The 7,500-nt window shown below is 26.8% G+C and overlaps 1 protein-coding gene and 1 long non-coding RNA gene across 2 annotated transcripts in view; one reads left to right on the top strand and one right to left on the bottom strand.

Annotated features, from left to right (window-relative positions):
- LOC147468931 (uncharacterized) overlaps positions 1-5,308 on the bottom strand; it is a 43,371-nt gene extending 38,063 nt beyond the window's left edge. The window contains exon 1 of the long non-coding RNA XR_015192233.1: positions 4,738-5,308. This is a non-coding gene — a long non-coding RNA (uncharacterized LOC147468931). The remainder of the gene's footprint in view (positions 1-4,737) is intronic.
- Positions 5,309-5,357: 49 nt separating this feature from the next.
- LOC122259060 (uncharacterized) overlaps positions 5,358-7,500 on the top strand; it is a 26,841-nt gene continuing 24,698 nt past the window's right edge. Inside the window, exon 1 of the mRNA XM_086551735.1 lies at positions 5,358-6,014. The gene's annotated coding sequence lies outside the window, so the exon portion shown is untranslated. The remainder of the gene's footprint in view (positions 6,015-7,500) is intronic.

Genomic DNA, 7,500 nt, shown 5'->3' with positions numbered 1-7,500 from the left:
AGGATAATGATTCATCACAAATCTGCATTGACAGCAATTCAAGTAACTAAATATATTCTAAATCCATCTGCGCACTCAGACTGAGGGGGCATTCGTATTCGGAAATGTCAATGCATATTGCAGTCTGGAAACTTTCCTCTGAGTTTCTTCTTTGTGATGTTATTGTTCTGTCGTTCTTTTTTATCATTATTTTTGTTAGCATTCGTGTCATTTTTCATTTATATTGCCTTTATTGTTATTGTTAATTCGTTATTTTATGATACTGTTGCTTACATATATATATTTATATATATGTATATATATATATATATATATATATATATATATATTTATTTATAATATAGATTATATATATGTATATATATATATATATATATATATATATATATATTTATTTATTTATTTATTATATATACACATATGCATACATATATACACACAAACACACATATTATAAAACATATGTATGTATACACACACACACACACACACATTATATGTATTATATATATATATATATATCTATTTATATATATATTGATATATATTATATATATGAATATATATAGATGAATATATATTATATATTGGAATATATATATATAATGATATTATATATATCTATATTGAAATATATATCTATGAATATATATAGTTTAATATACGATATATATATGATATATGATATACATATACATATATCATATATATATATATATTATATATATATATATATATGAATAATATATATATATTTATATATTATACATATATACATATTTATGAATATATATATATAATATACATATATGTATTATATATTATATATATATATTATAATCTATCTATATATATATATATGCATTGAATGTATATATATACAGTTACATATATGTATATGTCTATATATATAATACTTATATATACATGTATATGTATATATATATATGTTTAGTATAAAATTAATATATTTATTATATTGAATAGATATATATACAATGTATATTTATTCATATATACATATTTCCATACATATAGATACATAATATGTAATAATATGTTTATGTATATATGAAATATATATTTGTATATAATATTATATTACAATATGTAGTTATGTATATATCATATGTATATGTATATAGACCTTATGTATATGTATATATATATTTATATATATGTATACTGTATAATATATGTATGTATCTGTATATGTATATGTATCTGCTATTACATATGTATATGTATATTAGCATATGTATATGTTTATATTTTTATATGTTTTGTATAGGTAGATATATATTATGGTATATGTATATAGCTATGTATATGTATATGTATATATATGTATATGTATATGTATATATGTATATGTATATGTATATGTTTTATAATGTATTATATCTATGTATATGTAAGATATATATATGTATCTGTTATATACATATGTATATGTATATACATATGTATATGTATAAATAATACATATTTTTAAAAAAAAACCCATATATATATGTATATGAAATATATATGTAATGTATATGTATATATATACATTGTCTATGTATATATATATGTATATGTATATATAGATTTGTATATACATGTATATATCTGTATATGTAGTATATGTAAATACATATTTATATTCTATATATGTATATGTTATATAAATGTTTATGTGTATATGTATATTATATATATATATTTATATGTATATTTATATGTATTTATGTTTAATACTAATGTAATGTATATATGTATATGTATATAATATGTTTATGTATATATATATTGTACATGCTATGTATATGTATATATATATATGTATTTATGTATATATATGATATATGTAATGTATATGTATATATATATATGTATATGTATATATATATGTATATGATATATGTATATATATGAATAATGTATATAATATATATACATATATATATATTGATATTGTACATGTTTATGTATATGTATATATGTATATGTATATGTATATATATGTATATATGTATATATATGTATATTATTACATATGTATATTATATATATATGTATATGTCCATTATATATATATGTACATAGTATATATATATGTATATATATGTAATATATCATGTATATGCATATGTATTATATATATATGTATATGTAGCCATTTGCATATGGTATATACATGTATCTATATACATATGTATTATGTATATTGTGGTATATATGTTATATGTTATATATAATGTATATGTATATTATTACATGGATGTGTAAATGTATATGTATAGGCAATTGTATATATATAAGTAATGTATATGCATAAGTATATATATATACATATGTATATATATATATATATATTTTGTGTATATATGTGTATATTGAATGTATAGAATGTATATACTGTGTATACGTGTGTATATGTATATATATGCATATGTATATAAGGTATATATATATATATATAGTATTAATGTATATATTATTAATATGCCCACACCCTTTCGTATATATATTATGTATATATATGTGTATGTTTATATGGGGGACTGTATATATGTAGTATATGATATATATGTATATATATAGATTTGTTGGTATGTATATATATGTATATAATATGTGTATGTATATATTTATATATAGTGTTTGTATATTTATCGTAATATATGTGTATAAATTGTATACTGGATATGTGTTATATATAGGTATATGTATATGTATATATGTATGGGTTGGGTATATATTATATTGTATATATATATATATATAGTATATTATATATGAGATATATGGTATAGATGGATGTGGGTTATGTATGTGTGTTGCTATATATGTATATATGTTGTATTGTATACATGTGTGTATGTATGTGTATATGTGGTTATATATATATATATATATATATATATATATGATATTTAAGGTATATGTATGTATGGGTTGTAGTGCTATATATGTATATATATATTATATTTGTATATGTATGTGTATATGTGAATCGTATATATGTGTATATGTATATGTATGAGTGTATGTGTATATATATATATATTGGTTGTTGATATGTATAGCGATATTATATGTGGAGGATGGTATATTGATAGATTTATATGTTATATGATATTTATATGTATATAATATATTTGTATATATATATTAGAGTATATGTGTGTTATATATGTGAATGTTTATATCTATAAGTATATATATAGTATATATGTGTTGTGATATATATATATAGGTATATATATATATATATATATTATAATGTGTGTGTGTTTGTATATATATATATATATATATATATATATTGTATTATATATAGGTGTGTGTGCTGGATATATGATTATAGATATATATTTATATATATATGTGGTTTGTAAATATTTATATATATATATGATTATTGTATATATATTATATATATATATATCTGGGTTTGTGTAATATTTATCATATATATGATTTATATATATTAAAAACGTATTACATATATATATATATATATATATATATATATGATATATATATATATGTGATTATGTATATATGTTTAGCTGATATATATATATGTATATGGATATATTAGTTGATATATATTATATATATATGTATATATGTATATTATATATATATATATATATATATATGTATTAGTGTAAGATGTGTTATGTATATATATTTATTTTGTACGATATATATATATGGGATATATTTGTGTATATGGGAATGTATATATAATGTATATGTATATATTGTATATGATACAACATATATATATATTGTATATGTATATATATGTATATGATATGTATATAGTACATATGTATATATATATGTATGTATATGTATATGTTAATTAGTATATATATATTAGATATGTATATATATATGTATATATATATACTGGTACATATATGTATATGTATGTATATGTATGTGTATATATATATATACTATATGTATATGTATATAAGGATAATATATGTACATATATCTATGTATGTATATATATATAAGTATATATGATATATATATATATATATTCATATAATATATATTTAATGTATTATATATATAGGATATATATATTTATTACAAATATTTATATGTATATATACATATAATAATGATATACTATATATATATGCACAAACACACACACACACTACCAAACAATCACACTACACACACTCACACACAACAACACACACACATACACCATACACACACTCACACACACACACACACATATGCACATACACAGAAATATAATTTAACATATGTGTTAATGTATATATATATATATATATATAAGTAATATTATATATTGATATATAGTATATATATATACATATATATATGTTACGGGTAGTGTGTGTGTGTGTGCGAGTGTAGTTGGTAATACTTACTTAATGTATATATATATATATATATATATATAATATTTATTATATATATATATATATATATATATATATTGTATTACATATGTATATATTTATATATATATATGTTATATTATGACTCTTTTATAAAATATATATATAATTATATTTATATATATTATATATATTTATTTATATATATATATATATATATGTATAATCGGGTGTGTATGAGGTTATGCATGTACATGAAAGATTAGATTCCCTTCTTTTTCGTGTAGGTAAAATCAATATAGAGCCTCATGAATGCACATGCAGTGGACTCTACGGTTTCCTCCATAGTTACCTTAGGGCAGGGAAACGGGTATCGGCAAGTGGGTGGGCACGCATTCCGCCTTCCCTTTGATCTTCCTTCGTTCTAATCACTCGTCACTCAGTCACTGCTTTCTCTTTTTATTTTTTGTCTTACCACCATCAACTATTCATCATTAGTTATCGTTAATTCTTCCTTTCAGAGTAGAACGACACATTAGCATCCCGATCCTGTTCACACTTCTTTCTGACATGTTAATCAACTCCATAATGGCCCCTCCACTTGTCGCACGTCAAGTGTTAGAAACCGTATAACGTTTGTTTTCAGACACTTTGCAAACCGGAGCCAGAGTGCGTAATCTGCGAGATCTCGAATGTGTATGCAAATTGCTCCTTGGGGCGAGGGGGCCGAAGGGAGGGTTTGGCTGGTTGTCTCGAGGATGATAAATATCTTCTTATGGCCAATAGACATTGTCGAACTCGATGCTGCTCGCTCAGTCGATCGGGCCGTCGACTTGCGAAGGTTGGGATGCGCCATCGCGTGATTGATTGTCACTCCGCCCTGAGAAAGACAATGTTTGCATCGCTGAACTATGCGAGTTTGGCGGCTGTGTGATAGAAAGGAAAGAGTTGGGAGGCGTGGCTTGGTCTCCCGCTGCTCCTCCCACAGGCCATGTGGCTCCGCCCCGTCCCCCGCAGGCTCCTCCCCTGCGCCTGCCGAGAGCGGGTATGTCGCCTCGTGTCATTGTTACCAGATTACCTCATATTTTCACTTTATTCGCTTTAATCTTGAGATACGCCATCGGGCATCGCCGTCGCCTTGGCTTGATATATCGACCGATGGCGAGATTATAGCAGGTGTATATCATGAGCCCAAGACAATAGCGGTCTTCATAGAAGAACACCTGTGGGTCGGGGGAGGCGAGGGAGGGAGTGTCGTCCGCTAGGTGTAGGGCCGCTTCTCCCCCAATGACTCTACAGGTTTGGCGCCCACAAGAAGACCGCGGGCCGTGTTCTTGGGACAGTACTGTATTCTCCACCGTAATCAGCAGACAGAACGGGCCGTGTGAAGGGACAGAACAGCCTCCGCTTTTAGCAACACAGAACTGTATTGAAGCCAGGCCGTGAATCAGTGTTGTGTGAGAATCTTTACAGCCTTACACGGTGGGAACCAGCGGAAAACAATTCTTTTCGCTGACAACAAGTGCTTTTGATACACAAAGAGAGGTTTAGAGGAAAAGGAGAGAGGTGTTGAAAAAAGAAGAGGAAGAACAAGAAAGAAGAGGCGATTGAGATCTGCCGATTTTACAAGTGAGTTGAGATGTCATATGCGATTCAGAGTGTCTCCCCCTCCCAACGCCTACCAGCGACACCTCGCTAGTATTTCTTCGGCGAAGCAAGATCGGGGGCCCTAGATATAGGATTAATCATCTTGCTCACTGGTTCTGTGTAATAGCTCAGTTTGTCTCGGCTGACATTTGTTCTCGTCTTCCTGAGAGAAAATCCTTGCAAAGATGGCACAAGAAGCCTCCATTGTCTTTCCCGGATGAGGATGAAGGCAAACCCAAGTGAGATAGCGGGAGATGGAGCTCGTGATTTTAAGCTTTATGTGTCATAGATACAAGAGTTGAAATTGTTGACTTACCATTCAATAGGCAAGCCTGCTTTGTGGGTTAATGTATGTGAGCAGCTTTGAAATGCGCTTTGATCTTAGTACGAAACACTGAACGGACTCATCTCTACGCATTATAACGTGTATTTTAAATCTGACACGCAGTAATAAGGGATAGCTGATCGGTTCCTCTTTTATCAAAATGTATATAGACACATATTTACGTTTTGCATTGTCACAGCATATTCCCGTAGGCAATACGATGGCAGGCTTTGTCATGAAACTTTTCTTGAAGTGCAATACCAAGGCAGATTTCATTTTAGTCATTTTATATTTGTCGTTGCACTCTCTTTCAACAAATGTTGTTTGTAATATTTAATTGATTCATCCCTAAGAAGTCAGGACAGCGGCAGATGAAGATAAAATGCCCTTTTCACTCTCTCGCGACCTCCGTCCCGTGGAATCCGAGTAGTGCAGTGTTTAATAGAAAGCGTGTGAAATGCAATGGCAGTCATTTCACAATACAGTCCATTCACGCTGACCTTACCACTGGCTATGGTTAACATCCACTTTGTATTTACATTTGTATCAAGTTTATATACAATCTGCGATATTCTGATATCCAACCTCCTGTCTACCAGTCTCCTTAAAATCTGTTTCTAAATAGACATAGAAGGAGTCTTTGTGATAGTGCATTATTTATTAAGTTTTAATATTTATAAAATGCTGGACATGGCGACTGCATTTTGTATGAGACATGGCTGTAAGATGTGTGATATTATAATTATTTCAAAATCTTTTATCCTTCACACTAGTTTCTCAGAATTGCATGTATTCCCAATGGGATCCGTGTGTATTATAATCTCTCTCTCCTGGTTTCTTTCTTTCTTTCTCACAAAAAAAATAATAGTAAGATTAGTTTTTATATTTCTAAAATTCACACTAGTAAGAGCTTTAGTCACACCTTATTCATATATGGGTAAAAGAAAAGTTATGACGATATTAATATCATAGAAATTTATGAAGGGAAATTCCTTCTTTATATCGTCGATGTATAGATACACACGTAAATCTAACGTGATCTCAAATCCTCGATCTTTTAAAATTCAGATTTGCGGAGAAAGTCCTTTTATTTTTTAAAGTATAAAAAAGCTTCATGAAGACGTTTACTTGCATAATAGATAA

The sequence above is a fragment of the Penaeus japonicus genome, unplaced genomic scaffold, assembly GCF_977035675.1.
Source record: "Penaeus japonicus unplaced genomic scaffold, GWHDUDI00000001_assembly GWHDUDI00000025, whole genome shotgun sequence".
Taxonomy (NCBI): Eukaryota; Metazoa; Arthropoda; class Malacostraca; order Decapoda; family Penaeidae; genus Penaeus; species Penaeus japonicus.
The sequence above is the reverse complement of the archived record's forward strand: the minus strand, read 5'-3'. Positions and strand labels throughout refer to the sequence as shown.